The sequence below is a fragment of the Carassius auratus genome, chromosome 9 (assembly GCF_003368295.1).
Source record: "Carassius auratus strain Wakin chromosome 9, ASM336829v1, whole genome shotgun sequence".
Taxonomy (NCBI): domain Eukaryota; kingdom Metazoa; phylum Chordata; class Actinopteri; order Cypriniformes; family Cyprinidae; genus Carassius; species Carassius auratus.
This window is the reverse complement of record NC_039251.1, coordinates 37,166,633-37,184,527: the sequence shown is the minus strand read 5'-3', so window position 1 is coordinate 37,184,527 and position 17,895 is coordinate 37,166,633. Positions and strand designations below refer to the sequence as shown.

The following is a 17,895-nucleotide window of genomic DNA, read 5'->3' as shown; positions in this document are numbered from 1 at the left end:
TTTGCAGTGGACTAATATGATCGAACGTGAATATGTATCTAACGTGGAAAAGTATGCCGGAGATGTATGTGGATGATATTGCTGAGAAAAACAAATTTAAAAATATGAGTGTAAAGAATATATACAGGAGAATAATAGTTGATGTTATAAAGAAAACCAGCATCAGAAAAGGTGTGGAAGAAAGTATTTGAAGATTTAGATGTGGAAGAAAATATGGTCAAACTTAAACATAAATACAACAGTATAGAGTGTGAGAATAATGACTTTCTGATAAGACATAATAGAATTTTCACAATGTGGTGTTAAAACAAAATAAATAATGAGGTAATGTCATTTGTGACGTATGTGGTAAATGGCCATGAGAGTTTCTTACATTACTTTTAAGATGTGAAGAGTTGGTGGATTTTTTTGATTTTCTTAAAAATCTGTTACTAGAAAACTGGAGTGTCAAAGTTGAGACCGTGGAGGAATGGGGAAAATTGTTTTTGTTTGGAACTTTCGGGAAAAGGAAATCAACTGACATTTGTTTAATAAATTTTGTTCTGAGTCATGCCAGACTAGCAGTAGTGCTAAGAAGGAACTATGCACATTTCGAAGGGAGAAAGGGTAAAAGTAAAAGATATGTTTAAGTCATGATACAAAGAGATGTAGAGTTGATTTGTAAGTATGGAGATAAAGAGGGGAAAGAGTTTTTTTTTGACTACAAATAAGTTCATACATCAAAATGTGGGGGAAGAAATATGTTTCAATTGGTAAAGAGTAACAATCTGGTTGAGAATGGTTGATGTCAATTAAGTAAATGTAAACATATTTGTGTGTATTTTATTTATGTTCTATATTTTTATTGCTGTATGATTATGAAAAATTAAGTTGATCAATTGGAAAAATGAATCATACAAATGTAATGAAATGAAAGTCAATCGGATGGAATAATGCAATAGAAAACTGTGAATTGAAAGTTAAATAAAAAGATAAAAAAAAAAAAAAGGCTATGCCTGATCTCGTCTGATCTCGGAAGCTAAGCAGGTTTGGGCCTGGTTAGTACTTGGATGGTAGACCGCCTGGGAATACCAGGTGCTGTAAGCTTTTTTGGAAATTTGTCACTTAGTATATAATAATTTTGCCAAAAAATAGAGTCAATGCCCGATCTCTGAATATTGGCAGGTTTGGGCCTGGTTAGTACATGGATGGGAGACTGCCTGGGAATACCAGGTGCTTTAAGCTTTTGGGTTTTCTTTCCTACTTAGATAATGCACTGGCGATTAGATTGGCTGATCTCTAAATAGCCCTCTCTTTGCGGCAGTCTTCGCTTACGGCCATACCAACCTGGCTATGCCCGATCTCGTCTGATCTCGGAAGCTAAGCAGGTTTGGGCCTGGTTAGTACTTGGATGGTAGACCGCCTGGGAATACCAGGTGCTGTAAGCTTTTTGGAAATTTGTCACTTAGTATATAATAATTTTGCCAAAAAATAGAGTCAATGCCCGATCTCTGAATATTAGCAGGTTTGGGCCTGGTTAGTACAGGATGGGAGACTGCCTGGGAATACCAGGTGCTTTAAACTTTTTGGAAAATTTCACAAATTATATAATAATCTTGCAAAAAAAAAAAAAAAAAAAAAAAAAAAGTCAATGCCCAATCTCTGAATCTTAGCAGGCTTTATGTCTGGTTATTACTTGGATGAGAGACCGGCTAGGAATACCAGGTGCTTTAAGCTTTTGGGTTTTCTTTCCTATTTGTATAATGTACTGGCGATTAGATTGGCTGATCTCTAAATAGCCCTCTCTTTGCGGCAGTCTTCGCTTACGGCCATACCAACCTGGCTATGCCCGATCTCGTCTGATCTCGGAAGCTAAGCAGGTTTGGGGCTGGTTAGTACTTGGATGGTAGACCGCCTGGGAATACCAGGTGCTGTAAGCTTTTTGGAAATTTGTCACTTAGTATATAATAATTTTGCCAAAAAATAGAGTCAATGCCCGATCTCTGAATATTAGCAGGTTTGGGCCTGGTTAGTACATGGATGGGAGACTGCCTGGGAATACCAGGTGCTTTAAACTTTTTGGAAAATTTCACAAATTATATAATAATCTTGCAAAAAAAAAAAAAAAAAAAGACTCAATGCCCAATCTCTGAATCTTAGCAGGCTTTATGTCTGGTTAGTACTTGGATGAGAGACCGGCTAGGAATACCAGGTGCTTTAAGCTTTTGGGTTTTCTTTACTATTTATATAATGTACTGGCGATTAGATTGGCTGATCTCTAAATAGCCCTCTCTTTGCGGCAGTCTTCGCTTACGGCCATACCAACCTGGCCATGCCCGATCTTGTCTGATCTCGGAAGCTAAGCAGGTTTGGGCCTGGTTAGTACTTGGATGGGAGACCGCCTGGATTATTGGCAAACGACACTGGACTGGCTGGAGAGAAACGCATGGCAAACGACACTGGATTGGCTGGAGAGACACGTAAGGCAAACAACACTGGACTGGCTGGAGAGACACGCATGGCAAACGACACTGGATTGGCTGGAGAGACACGTAAGGCAAACAACACTGGACTGGCTGGAGAGATACGCATGGCAAACGACCCTGGACTGGAGTATCGACAACGAGCAGGACACGGTAAAAAACTAGATGCAAGAGATAAATTTGGTGAAAGGAAATACTTAAAGGAGGCAACTGTGATTGTGAATGTGGAGAACGTAAATGAGGTGAGAGCTGTGGATATTATTAAAGCGGTGACGGACAAATGTGGATATGGGAAAATCTTAGCACTAAGGCCAAGACAAGGAAAGGAATATGAACTGACAATGGAAAGAGAAGAAACGTGTGATGAACTGACTGAGGGATTGTTAATTAAAGGAGTGAACTGTGAAATAAAGAAACTGCAAAATAGAGATTATGTTGTTTCCTTCATGCACCTGCCCGTCTACCTTGATGATAAAGACATTTTTAGAAAATTGGAGGGATGGGGAGTTAATCCCATATCAAAATTAAAAAGAAGATGCTACCCGGGCACTGAAATAGAGGATGGAACAAGGTTTTTAAAAGTGCGATTCCCCAAGGAGGTGGCATCATTGCCTTACAGCACAAAGCTGGAAACAGCAGAAGGGCCGCAGTACTTTAGGGTGATGCACAGCCACTAGGTGAAGACCTGTAAGCTGTGCATGAGCCCAGATCATCTGCTTAAGGAATGCCCTGAATTTAAGTGTCACAAGTGCGAGGAAAGGGAACATTTCGCAAGGGATTGCAACGCGGTCAGATGCCCGGAGTGTCAAAAAATTTTAAATAAGTGTGAGTGTTGGATGGAGGGAGAGGAAGGAGGTCTGGAGCATCGGGTGGATGGACAGGTGCATGAAGGAAACACTGAAGAGGAAGGAGATATTGATGAAGGACAAGGGGATGAAGGATTACCACAGAAGGAAACAGAAGGAGGAACAGACAACCAAGAGAAAGAAGAAGAAGAAGAAGGAAAAAGTAATGATATGGATGAGGAACAAACAGTAGAACAGAATACTCAGTGGACAGAAATGGAAATATCGGACAGTTTTAAAATCTTTTGGATAATGTGGAGAGTGATGGACAAGGAATGCATGATCAAAACAAAGAAATGGGCAGCGAAGAAGAAACAAGGATGGACAACATGGGAAAAGACAGAGGGGAGAGAGGACAAAGTAAAAGGAGAACATTAAAGGTAAAACCAAATGTGGAAATGTAAGAAAAAAATTAATGACAAGGGGCCGAGTAAAAAGTGTAAACAGATATGAAGTGTTAAGAGTGCTGGAGGGAGAAGATAAAGAATAATGTTTTTTAGGTATTTATTTTTATTTCTTTTAATGGTTTTAAGTTGTGTTACTTTTAATGCAAGGGGACTAATGGACATGGGTAAATTTGAAAAGGTGAAAGAAATGTGTAAAAGAGAGGATGTGATTTTATTACAAGAAACTAACTGGAGGGAAGAGTACATGACTGAAATAAGGAAAAGGTGGAGTGGAGAGATTTTTTATAACAATGGTGATGGGAGGCTGGGAAGAGGAGTTGCGATTTTAATAAAAGAAAACTGTGGGGTATCATGTAAAACAATATATAATGACGTAGATGGGAAATGTATTGCGGTTGAAATGGAGTATGAGGAGAAAAAAGTTATTGTAGTTAATATTCATGCACCGATTGTAGAGAATGAAAAGAAGGAATATTTTAATGTATTAAGAGATTTTTTAAAAAAGCATAAAGAAGTTATTATGATGGGTGATTTTAATACTGTTTTCAGTAAATTAGAAATTGGGGAGGGAATGGTTTTTAAAAATGATAAAGGAAGAAAAGAACTGAAATTATTAATGGAAGAAAATAATATGATTGATGTATGGAGAGAAAGAAATGAAAAAAAGAAAGAATATTCAAGGAGGCAATTAGTAGGGAATTTTATGTGTAAAACAAGGATTGATTTTATTTTATGTACAAGGAACATTGAAGGTTTTATCGGTAACATTAAATATGAAGAATCAAGTTTAAGTGACCATAAACCAATTTTTATGCAAGTAGACTGGAGTTCAGTGAAAAGAGGGCCGGGTGTATGGGTTTTAAATGTAGAGGTTTTGAAGAATGAGGAGTATGTTTTAAGTATTAAAGAAATGATTGAAAAAGAAAAGGAGAATGAAATGTACAGTGAAGATAAAAGGATATGGTGGGAAAATGTTAAATATTTAGTTAAAAAATTCACAATAAAGTATTGCAAATTAATACAGATATGTAAGAGGAAGAAGGAGAGAGAAATAAGAGAAAATTTGGAAAAGGAATTAAATGAGAATGGGAAAGATATACAACAAAATAAAAGAATTGGAGGGAATATTGAAAGACATGGAAGAGAAAAAATATGAAGGTGCAAGACTAAGGAGTAAAGCTAAGTATACTGTGGAGGGTGAAAAATGTACAAAGTTTTTCTTTGATCTAGAAAAAATAAGAGGGAAAGCTGGAATGATTAAAGAAATAAGAGGAAAAAATTGTGTAGTGGTGGAAACAAATGAGGAAATATTAAAAGAAGTAAAAGCATATTATGAAAACCTCTTTAGCACTGAGGGGTTGAGGGAAGAAGAGAAATTGGAGTTACTAAATCAAATAAAAACAACAGTAGGAGAAGTAGACAAAAAAGAGTGTGATGAAGAGATAAGAGAAGAAGAGATAAAAAGAGCAATAAGTGAATTAAAAAAAAATAAAAGTCCAGGTATAGATGGTTTGGGGAGTGAATTTTATATTGTTTTTAAAGATTTTTTAACCAGTATTTTAAAGGAAGTATATGAAGACATTTTTAAGAAGGAGGAAATGAACCAGAGAATGGGGATGGGATTAATAAAGTTGATATATAAAAGAAAAGGAGATAAAGTAGACCTAAAAAATTATAGACCAATTACAATGCTGAATACAGATCTGAAAATTTTAACAAAAGTTTTAGCCAATAGATTGAAAGAGGTAATGCCAACCATAATTAAAACAAATCAAGTGTATGGAGTAAAAGGGAAAGATATAGCAGATACAACTTTAAGTATAATAGATAGAATAAGATATATGAAAGAAAAGAACAAAAAAGGATATGTTATTAGTTTGGATTTTGAAAAGGCCTTTGATAGAGTGGAGCATGAATATTTATTTGGAATTTTAAGAAGGTACGGGTTTGGGGATAATTTTGTCAAGTGGATTACAATTTTATATAGGGGAGCAATAACAAGAATACAGTGTAATGGTTTTTTAACAGAATGTTTTAAAATTACTAGGTCAATAAGACAAGAATGTCCATTATCAGCGCTTTTATATTCTTTAGTTGCAGAACCATTGGGATTAGCTATTAAAATAGATGAAGACATAAGAGGGATAAACATTGAAGGAAGTGGGGGAAATGAAAAAATATTTCAATATGCGGATGACACAACAATAATAGTTAAAGATATAGAGAGTGTTAATAAAGTAATGGAAGTAGTACAGATGTTTTGTAGGGGGTCAGGAGGAAAGTTAAATGAAGAAAAAACAACATATGTGAGATTTGGAGGAGTGACTGTTTTAACGGATTATTTTCATTTTAAAGAAACAAAAGAAATAAGGATTTTAGGTGTTCTAATGGGAAAAGACGAAAGGAATGTTAAAGAAAAAATGTGGGAAAAAATAGTAGGAGGAATTGAAAGAAGGTTAAATTTTTGGAAATTGAGGACATTAAGTTTAAAAGGGAAGGTTTTAATTTTAAATGTTTTAATGGTGTCAAAGTTGTGGTATGTTTTATATGTGACTGCTATGCCAATATGGGTGGAGAAAAGGTTGAAAAAATGTTTTTTAGATTTTTTATGGAATAGTAAACCGTCAAGAATTGCATATAGTACGTTAATAGGAGAAACAGGGAAGGGAGGGATGGGATTAATTGATGTAGAACAGAGAAAAAATAGCTTAAGAATTAAAATAGTAAAAAAATATCTGGATGAGGGTCACAAAACAGCATGGAAAAGGACAATGGAGTATTTTTTAAACAAATGTGGGGATTTTAACATGGGGGATGGAATTTTATGGATGAAAACGAAGAATTGGATGACAGAAAGATTACCAGAGTTTTATAGAGAAATGTTTAGTGCCTGGGGAAAATTTTTAGACAGAGTAGAGTATGATCCACATGGGAGAGAAAACATTTTAAATCAACCTCTGTTTTTAAACAAAAACATTTTAAAACAAGACAAAGAAATGTTTTTAAAGAAATGGATGGATGTGGGGATAACGAGAGTGAGAGATGTTTTATATGAATTTAAAGAAGGATTTTTACCGACACAATTTATTGTGGATGCAATGGAGGAGGCAAAAGAAGATTACACTGAACAAGAAATAAAAAATAAATATGAAATCATTAAAAATGCAATACTTAAAGAGTGGATTAAAAGAATAGAAAGTATGGAAGGAGAACCAAAAGAGAAATGTATTCATGTGAAATTAGGGGAAAAACTGTATGATTTTAAGGAATGTACTGTGAAAATGATTTATCGTGCTTTTAGAGATGATGTTTTTAAAGAGCCGATTGTAAATGGATACTGGGTGCAGAAATTCAAAGATTTAAAAAAAGAGTGTATATGGAGAAACATGACGGGGAAATTTGTTGAATAAAATTGGAATGTTTGGAGTATTTTATAAGGCATAAAGTGGTTTTTACTGATGTTATTTTAAATAAAATAGGAATGGAAGAAAATGCTCTGTGTAAAGTGTGCCAGGAAGAGGAAGAGGGGATTTTACATATGTTTTTACATTGTAGAGAGATAGAGGACTTTTTAAGGAAATGTAAATGTTTAATTAAAGATGTGGCTGAGGAGTGGGATGAAAATGTAATGGAATGGAACAGAGTTGTGATGTTTGGTTGGGAGAAAAAGTGTAAAAACAAAAGTTTTATTAATCTGTGTGTAATGCTAATGAAAAGTGCAATATGGGACAGAAGAACTGTGGCTAAAAAGGAAAAAATTGTGTTGGATGTTTGGAGTGTGTTTAAAAGAAAAACAGAATTATATATCGAAAGACTGTATGTGTACTTTAAAGGTGTGAATATGTTAGACTCTTTTTATGATGTTTTTACCCCACAAGTTTGTTGTTGTTAAATTATCTATGTAAAGGAAAGATGTGTAATGTAGAGATGTGTAAAGACGATGTTCTGTATTTTATATTGATTGTGCTTAATCTATTGTATTTTATTGATTGAAATTTCTTAATAAAAAAAAAAAAAAGGCTATGCCCGATCTCGTCTGATCTCGGAGGCTAAGCAGGTTTGTTTAGCACTTGTTTAGCACTTGGATGGGAGACCGCCTGGGAATACCAGGTGCTGTAAGCTTTTTGGAAATTTTTCACTAAGTATATAATAATTTTGCCAAAAAATAGAGTCAATGCCCAATCTCTGAATATTAGCAGGTTTGGGCCTGGTTAGTACATGGATGGGAGACTGCCTGGGAATACCAGGTGCTTTAAACTTTTTGGAAAATTTCACAAATTATATAATAATCTTGCAAAAAAAAAAGAGTCAATGCCCAATCTCTGAATCTTAGCAGGCTTTATGTCTGGTTAGTACTTGGATGAGAGACCGGCTAGGAATACCAGGTGCTTTAAGCTTTTGGGTTTTCTTTCCTACTTAGATAATGTACTGGCGATTAGATTGGCTGATCTCTAAATAGCCCTCTCTTTGCGGCAATCTTCGCTTACGGCCATACCAACCTGGCTATGCCCGATCTCGTCTGATCTCGGAGGCTAAGCAGGTTTGGGCCTGTTTAGCACTTGGATGGGAGACCGCCTGGGAATACCAGGTGCTGTAAGCTTTTTGGAAATTTTTCACTTAGTATATAATAATTTTGCCAAAAAATAGAGTCAATGCCCAATCTCTGAATATTAGCAGGTTTGGGCCTGGTTAGTACATGGATGGGAGACTGCCTGGGAATACCAGGTGCTTTAAACTTTTTGGAAAATTTCACAAATTATATAATAATCTTGCAAAATAAAAAAAAGAGTCAATGCCCAATCTCTGAATCTTAGCAGGCTTTATGTCTGGTTAGTACTTGGATGAGAGACCGGCTAGGAATACCAGGTGCTTTAAGCTTTTGGGTTTTCTTTCCTATTTGTATAATGTACTGGCGATTAGATTGGCTGATCTCTAAATAGCCCTCTCTTTGCGGCAGTCTTCGCTTACGGCCATACCAACCTGGCCATGCCCGATCTCGTCTGATCTCGGAAGCTAAGCAGGTTTGGGCCTGGTTAGTACTTGGATGGGAGACCGCCTGGGAATACCAGGTGCTGTAAGCTTTTTGGAAATTTTTCACTTAGTATATAATAATTTTGCCAAAAAATAGAGTCAATGCCCGATCTCTGAATATTAGCAGGTTTGGGCCTGGCTAGTACATGGATGGGAGACTGCCTGGGAATACCAGGTGCTTTAAACTTTTTGGAAAATTTCACAAATTATATAATAATCTTGCAAAAAATAAAAAATAAAAGAGTCAATGCCCAATCTCTGAAACTTAGAAGGCTTTATGTCTGGTTAGTACTTGGATGAGAGACCGGCTAGGAATACAGGGTGCTTTAAGCTTTTGGGTTTTCTTTCCTACTTAGATTATGTACTGGCGATTAGATTGGCTGATCTCTAAATAGCCCTCTCTTTGCGGCAGTCTTCGCTTATGGCCATACCAACCTGAGGGCGCTAGAGAGCTACAGGAAGTGTTGGCTGCAGAGAATTAAGAGAAAAATTGGAAAATGAATTAAATGAGAATGGGAAAGATATACAAAAAATAAAAGAATTGGAGGGAATATTGAAAGACATGGAAGAGAAAAAATATGAAGGTGCAAGACTAAGAAGTAAAGCTAAATATACTGTGGAGGGTGAAAAATGTACAAAAATTTTTTTTGATTTAGAAAAAATAAAAGGGAAGGCTGGAATGATTAAAGAAATAAGAGGGAAAAATGGTGTAGTGGTGGAAACTAATGAGGAAATATTAGAAGAAATAAAATCTTACTATGAGAACCTGTTTAGTACTGAGGGGGTGGGGGAAGAAGAAAAACTGGAGTTACTGAATCAAATAAAAACAACAGTAGGAGAAGTAGACAAAAAAGAGTGTGATGAAGAGATAAGAGAAGAAGAGATTAAAAGAGCAATAAGTGAATTAAACAAAAATAAAAGTCCAGGTGTAGATGGTTTGGGGAGTGAATTTTATATAGTTTTTAAAGATATTTTAACTAGCATTTTAAAAGAAGTATATGTAGAGGTGTTTAAGAAAGGAGAATTAAATCAAAGAATGGGAATGGGTTTAATGAAATTGATATACAAGAGAAAAGGAGAGAAGACAGATTTAAAGAACTATAGACCGATTACAATGCTGAATACTGATTTAAAGATTTTATCTAAAATTTTAGCCAACAGATTGAAAGAAGTCATGCCGAGTATAATTAAAACTAACCAAGTGTACGGAGTGAAAGGGAGAGACATAGCAGATACAACTATTAGTATAAAAGATATGATAAGATACATACATGAAAGCAATAAAAATGGGTTTATTATCAGTTTAGATTTCGAGAAAGCTTTTGACAGGGTGGAGCATGGTTTTTTATTTGATGTTTTAAAAAGTTTTGGTTTTGGAGAGAATTTTATGAAATGGATTAGGATTTTATACAAAGGCGCAATAACAAAAATTAAATGTAATGGCTTTTTAACACAGTGTTTTAAAATTACTAGATCGATAAGACAAGGATGTCCGTTGTCAGCTCTTTTATATTCTTTAGTTGCAGAACCTTTGGGATTGGCTGTAAAACATGGAGAGGAGATAAAAGGCATAGGCATCGATGGAGGGGAAAGTAAAATTTTTCAGTACGCGGATGACACAACATTATTGTTAAAAGATCTGAAGAGTGTGAAAAATGCAATTCAAATTGTACAAAAGTATTGTAGGGGATCAGGAGCTAAAGTAAATGAGGACAAAACGTTGTATATGAGATTTGGAGGGGCACCGGTTTTAACAGAACATTTTACCTTTAAGGAAACTAAAGAAATGAAGATTTTAGGTGTTTTAATGGGGAGGGATGAAAAGAAAGCAGAAGAAACTATGTGGGAAGAAGCTTTAGGAGGGATTGAAAGAATATTGAATTTTTGGAGAATGAGAACATTAACTTTGAAAGGGAAGGTTTTAGTTCTTAATGTTTTAATGGTTTCGAAATTGTGGTATATTTTATATGTGTCATCTATGCCGTTGTGGGTAGAAAAAAGGCTGAAAAAATGTTTTTTAGATTTTTTATGGGAAGGGAAGCCACCAAGAATAGCACACAACACCTTAATAGGAGCAGTGAAGAAGGGAGGACTGGGGTTAATGGATGTGGAACAAAGAAAGAACAGCTTGAGAGTGAAAATAATAAAAAAGTACTTGGATGAAGAAAACGAAGTGGCATGGAAGAGAACAATGGGGCATTTTTTAAGTAAGTGTAGTAATTTTAATTTGGGGGACAACATTTTATGGATGAAAGTTAAAAAATGGATGACGGAGGGGCTGCCAGATTTTTATAAAGAACTGATGGGGGCATGGGGCAAATTTTTAACGAATGTGCATTTTAAGCCACAAGGCAGAGAGAACATTTTAAATCAGCCTTTATTCTTAAAAAACGGCATTTTAAGTCAAGGGAAGGAGGTTTTTTTTTAAGAAGTGGTGGGATGTGGGAATCACGAAAGTCAGAGATGTTTTATATGAATTCAAAGAGGGGTTTTTACCAGTGCAATACATTGTGGATGTGATGGAGGAGGCAAAGGAGGATTATAGCAGACGAGAGATAACAAACAAGTATGACGTAATTAAGAATGCAATACCTCAAGAGTGGATAAAACGAATTGACAACATGGAAGAAGAGAAACCTGGGAAAGATGTGTATGTGAGGCTAGGGGAAAAACTGTGTGCTTTTAATGAATGTACTGTGAAAATGTTTTATTGTGTTTTTAGAGATACTGTTTTTAAGAAACCTGTTGTAAATGAGTACTGGATACGTATGTTCAATGATATAAAAGAAGAGAATATATGGGGGAACATGAATGGTAAAATTGTACAGACGAAACTGGAGAATATGGAGTATTTTATCAGGAACAAAGCAGTGTTCACAGATGTGATTTTAAACAAAATTGGGATGGAGGAAAGTGCCACATGTAAAGTATGCCAAGATGCAGATGAAGGGTTCTTACACTTGTTTTTATATTGTGATGAGCTGAAAGTTTTTAATGAGAGATGTAAAAACATGATTTTAATTTTGAGAGGAGTTGAAATTGGGAAATTTGAGTGGGAAAAGGTGTTCATGTTGGGAATTAATGAAAATTGTAAAAACAAGAAGATCATTAATTTACTTGTGATGTTGATGAAAAGTGCAGTATGGGAAAGAAGAGTAGTGGTGAAAAAGGAAAATGTTTTAATTGATGTGTGGGAAATGTTTAGGAGAAAAGTTGAGAAATATGTTGAATGTCTGTTTTATTACTTTAAGTTGGAGGGAACAATGAATCTTTTTAATTATGTTTTTACTCAGGAGGTCTTAAAGGTTTTAAATGACCTGGGGATGGAATTGTCATTTTTAAAAGATTAAACAATGTAATGAGTGTTTTTAAAGTTATTATTTGTAAGATGTCTGACAGCCCAAAATCTTAGGAGTGTCTATGTTAAAGAAAGCATATTATGTATCTTTGTATGTTAATAATTGATATGTATGTTTGAATTGAATAATTTCTTTAATAAAAAAAAAAAAAAAAAAAAAAAAAGGCTATGCCCGATCTCGTCTGATCTCGGAAGCTAAGCAGGTTTGGGCCTGGTTAGTACTTGGATGGGAGACCGCCTGGGAATACCAGGTGCTGTAAGCTTTTTGGAAAATTGTCACTTAGTATATAATAATTTTGCCAAAAAATAGAGTCAATGCCTGATCTCTGAATATTAGCAGGTTTGGTCCTGGTTAGTACATGGATGGGAGACTGCCTGGGAATACCAGGTGCTTTAAACTTTTTGGAAAATTTCACAAATTATATAATAATCTTGCAAAAAAAGAAAAAAAAAAGAGTCAATGCCCAATCTCTGAATCTTAGCAGGCTTTATTTCTGGTTAGTACTTGGATGAGAGACCGGCTAGGAATACCAGGTGCTTTAAGCTTTTGGGTTTTCTTTCCTACTTAGATAATGTACTGGCGATTAGATTGGCTGATCTCTAAATAGCCCTCTCTTTGCGGCAGTCTTAGCTTACGGCCATACCAACCTGAGGGCGCTAGAGAGCTACAGGAAGTGTTGGCTGCAGTTGGGAGAGGAAGGCTCTCCTCCATTTTGTGTTTTTCTACTTGTGGTTGTTTTGTTTGTTTTGTGAATCTGTGATTGTTTTTTGGCATTTTTTCTTTTTTGAAAACCACCTAACAGCAGCATATCGCTGTCTGGAGGGTGGTTGATCTTTTTTTTTCTCCAAAATGGACGGATTATATGGTAACAACTCGGAACTGGCTGGAGAGACTCGAATGGCAAATGACAATGGACTGGCAGGAGGAACACGCATGGCAAGCGACACTGGACTGGCTGGAGGAACACGCATGGCAATCGACACTGGACTGGCTGGAGGAACAAGCATGGCAAACGACACGGGACTGGCTGGAGGAACACGCATGGTAAACAACACTGGACTGGCTGGAGGAACAAGCATGGCAAACGACACTGGACTAGCAGGAGGAACACGCACGGCAAATGACACTGGACTGGAGAAGCAACAAAGAGCTGGAAATGGAAAAGATCAAGAAGCAAGGAAAAAATTTGGTGAAAGAAAATATTTAAAGGAGGCAACAGTGATCGTGAGTACAGAGAATGTGAGTGGTGTGAGAGGAGAGGATATAATTAAAGCAATCTCAGAAAAAAATTGGAAGTGGAAAGGTGTTGGCTGTAAGACCCAGACAAGGCAAAGAATATGAACTGACACTGGAACAGGAAGAAATGTGTGACATTTTAATTAATGGATTGACAATAAAGGGAGTGGACTGTGAAGTAAAAAAACTGCAAAATAAAGATTACGTTGTTTCCTTCATGCACCTGCCTGTCTACCTGGAGGATAAGGAAATTTTGGAAAAATTGGAAGGATGGGGGGTATCCCCCATATCTAAAATCAAAAGGAGATGCTATCCGGGCACTGACATTGAAGACGGTACAAGGTTTGTTAAGGTGAGGTTCCCCAAAGAAGTGGCATCACTCCCTTATAGCACAAAGATTGAAACAGCCGAGGACCCGCAGTACTTTAGGGTGATGCACAGCCACCAGGTGAAGACTTGTAGGCTGTGCATGAGCCCGGAACATTAACTGAAGGAGTGCCCAGAATTCAAGTGCTATAAATGCTCGGAAAGGGGACATTTCGCACGAGACTGCAATGCTGTCAGGTGCCCGGATTGCCAAAAAATGTTAAATAAATGTGAATGCTGGATGGAGGGAGTGGTAGGTGGAAGGGAAGAACAGGTGGACAGACAGGTGCATGAAGGAAACCACGATGAAGAAGGACATTGTGAAGAAAGACAAGAAGAGGATGAATTACAACCAAAGGAATCAGAGGAAGGAACAAACTACAGACAGGAAGGACAAGGAGAAGGAGAAGGAGAAAAAGAAAAAGAAAATGATGAACAGATAAGAGAAGAGGACACACAATTGACCCAGATGGACATATCTTCAATTCATGGACAAAAAGGAAAAGAACAAGACAAAGAAACTGACAACGAAGGAGAAATAAGTATGGAGGAGGATGAGAAGGAAAAGGTGGAGAGGGGACAAATTAGAAGAAGATCACTACAGGTAAAGCCAAATATAGGAACTGCAAGGAAAAAAGTTAAATGTTTTAACAGTTTTGAAGTGTTAAAGGAAATGGTGGAGGAAGACTGAGAATGATGGGTTTTAGATATTTAATTTTTTTCTTTTTAATGGTTTTAAGTGTTGTGACTTTCAATGCAAGAGGACTCTTGAACTTAAAGAAATTTGAATATGTAAAAGAAAAATGTAAAAGAGAAGACATTATTGTGCTACAAGAAACAAACTGGAGAGAAAATGTAATGAATGATTTTAAAAAGAGATGGGAAGGAGGGATTTTATACAATAATGGAGATGGGAGGTTTGGGAGAGGTGTGGCTTTTTTAATGAAGGATGATGTTTTTAAAGCAAGTCAAATTTTATACAAAGATACGATGGGGAAATGTATGGTTGTTCAGATAAAACATGAAGGAAGGGAATTGATTTTAGTAAATATACATGCACCAACGGTGGAGAAGGAAAAGAAAGAGTTTTTTTATGTTTTAAGAAGTATTGTAAAGAAGTATAAAGAAATAATAATGGTGGGGGATTTTAATACGGTTTTTAGTAAACAAGACATGGCAGAAGGAATGGTTTTTAAAAATGACAAGGGGAGAAAAGAACTAAAAGCATTAATGGCAGAAAATAATATGATAGATGTGTGGAGAGAAAGGAATGAAAAGAAAAGGGAGTTTTCAAGAAGGCAAATAGTGGGGCAGTTTGTGTGCGAAACAAGAATTGACTTTATTTTATGTACGAGAAATGTGGAGAATTTTATAGAAAAGATTAAGTATGAAGAAACAAGTTTTAGCGATCACAAGTTTTTATTTTTTAAATTGGACTGGGATAAAGTGCAAAGAGGGCCAGGAATATGGGTTTTAAATACAAAAATGTTAGAAAATGAAGACTATGTTTTAAAGGTTAAAGAAATTATAGAAAAAGAAAGGGAAAATGAAATGTATGAAGACGATAAGAGAATATGGTGGGAGAATGTAAAGTTTTTAATAAAAAAATTCTCAATTAAGTATTGCAGTTTAGTACAGAAATGCAAAAGATACAAAGAAAAAGAAATAAAGGAAAGTTTGGAAGTGGAATTGAATAAAGAAAATAAAGATATACAAAAGATAAGGGAAATGGAGGAAAAACTGAAAGAAATAGAGGAAATAGAATATGAGGGGGCGAGGTTAAGAAGCACAGCTAAATATACTGTGGAGGGAGAAAAATGCACAAAGTTTTTTTTTTTGATTTAGAAAAAAAGCGAGGGAAAGCTGAAATAATAAAACAGATAAGAGGGAAAAATGGGGAAGTTGTACAAGGGAATGAAGAGATTTTAGAAGAAATAAAGAATTTTTATGAGGATCTTTTTAGTGCAAGGGGTGTAGAAGAAAACAAAAAAAGGGAACTGCTGAATCAGATAAAAGTAAGAATTAGTAAGGAAGATAAAATAGAATGCGATCAAAAAATTGGAGAAGAAGAGATTGAAAGAGCAATACAGCAGCTGAATAAAAATAAAAGTCCAGGAATAGATGGTTTGGGAAGTGAATTTTATATATGTTTTAAAGAGATTTTAACAAAGATTTTAAAGGAAGTTTTTAGTGAGGTTTTTGAAAAAGAAGAAGTTAATGAAAGAATGGGGATGGGTATAACAAAATTGATATATAAAAGGAAAGGAGAAAAAATAGATTTAAAAAACTATAGGCCGATTACGATGCTTAACACAGATTTTAAGATTTTAGCGAAGGTTTTATCAAACAGGTTAAAGGAAGTAATGCCAAGTATAATTCAAACAAACCAAGCATATGGAGTAAAGGGAAGAGATACAGCGGGCATAACAATGAGCATAAGAGACACAGTATGGTACATGAAAGAAAAAAATGAAGATGGTTACGTAATTAGTCTAGATTTTGAAAAAGCATTTGATCGGGTTGAACACAGGTATTTATTTGATGTTTTAAAGGAATTTGGTTTTGGGGGGAATTTTATCAAATGGATTGAGATTTTATATAAGGGCGCTTTAACGAGAATAAAATGTAATGGGTTTTAAACAGAATGTTTTAAAATCACAAGATCGATAAGACAGGGTTGTCCGCTTTCAGCGTTATTATATTCACTTGTATCGGAACCGTTAGGATTGGCTATAAAACAAAAAGAAGAAATAATTGGAATTGAAATTGAGGAAAATAAGGCTGAGGGAAAGGTTTTTCAATATGCTGATGACACAACGTTAGTAGTTAAAGGAAAGGAGAGCATCAAGGAAGTTATGAAGGTTGTAGAAGAATATTGTAAAGGATCTGGGAGTAAAGTAAATGAAGAAAAAACTGTATATATGAGATTTGGTAAAGCAATGGTTTTAAAGGATTGTTTTAATTTTAAGGAAGTGGATGAAATTAGGATTTTAGGAATTTTAATGGGTAAAAATGAGAGGAAAGTATGTGATGAAATGTGGGAGGAACTAGTAACAGGGATAGAGAGAAGGTTAAATTTTTGGAAATTAAGAACATTAAACTTGAAAGGGAAGGTTTTAGTATTGAATGTTTTAATGGTGTCTAAGTTATGGAATGTTTTATACTGTATGTATCAGATATGCCATTGTGGACAGAAAAGAGGTTGAAGAAATGTTTTCTTGACTTTTTATGGGAGGGGAAACCAGCAAGAATAGCTTTTAACACAATATTAGGGGCAGTAGAGAAGGGGGGTTTAGGTTTAATAGATGTGGAACAGAGAAAAAATAGTTTGAGAGTGAAAGTAGTGAAGAAATACCTAGATGAGGGCAAACCAGAGTGGAAAAAGACGATGAAATATTGTTTAAACAAATGCGGGGATTTTAACATGGGGGATGGAATTTTATGGATGAAAACGAAGAATTGGATGACAGAAAATTTACCAGAGTTTTATAGAGAAATTTTAAGTGCTTGGGGAAAATTTTTAGTTAAAGTTGAGTATGATCCACATGGGAGAGAAAACATTTTAAATCAACCTCTTTTCTTAAACCAAAAGATTTTAAAGCAAGACAAAGGGATTTTTTTGAAGAAATGGATGGAAGTGGGGATAACAAGAGTGAGAGACATTTTGTATGAATTTAAAGAAGGGTTTTTACCGACACAATTTATTGTAGATGCAATGGAGGAGGCAAAAGAGGATTACAGTGAACAAGACATAAAAAATAAATATGAAATAATTAAAAGCGCAATACCGAAAGAATGGATTAAAAGAATAGAATGTATGGAAGGAGAGCCAAAAGAGAAATGTATTTATGTGAAATTAGGGGAAAAACTGTATGATTTTAAGGAATGTACTCTGAAAATTATTTATTGTTCTTTTAGAGATGGTGTTTTTAAAGAGCCTATTGCAAATGTATACTGGGTGCAAAAATTCAAAGATTTTAAAAAAGAGTGTATTTGGAGAAACATGACGGGGAAGTGTGTGGAAACTAAATTGGGATGTTTGGAGTATTTTATAAGGCATAAAGTGGTTTTTACTGAGGACATTTTAAATAAAATAGGAATGGAAGAAAACGCTCTGTGTAAAGTGTGCCAGGAAAAGGAAGAGGGGATTTTACATTTGTTTTTATATTGTCGAGAACTGGAGGAATTT

At 35.3% G+C, this 17,895-nt stretch overlaps 4 non-coding genes across 4 annotated transcripts; all 4 read left to right on the top strand.

Moving 5' to 3' along the window:
* Positions 1-1,308: 1,308 nt before the first annotated feature.
* LOC113109426 (5S ribosomal RNA) lies at positions 1,309-1,427 on the top strand. Its single transcript, XR_003292987.1, has one exon. It is a non-coding gene; the product is annotated as a 5S ribosomal RNA (ribosomal RNA).
* Positions 1,428-1,800: 373 nt separating this feature from the next.
* Positions 1,801-1,919, top strand: LOC113109411 (5S ribosomal RNA). Its single transcript, XR_003292976.1, has one exon. It is a non-coding gene; the product is annotated as a 5S ribosomal RNA (ribosomal RNA).
* A 6,276-nt stretch (positions 1,920-8,195) lies between these two features.
* Positions 8,196-8,314, top strand: LOC113109413 (5S ribosomal RNA). The gene has a single exon (XR_003292978.1). It is a non-coding gene; the product is annotated as a 5S ribosomal RNA (ribosomal RNA).
* Positions 8,315-8,676: 362 nt separating this feature from the next.
* Positions 8,677-8,795, top strand: LOC113109417 (5S ribosomal RNA). Its single transcript, XR_003292982.1, has one exon. It is a non-coding gene; the product is annotated as a 5S ribosomal RNA (ribosomal RNA).
* The last annotated feature ends 9,100 nt before the right edge of the window (positions 8,796-17,895 follow it).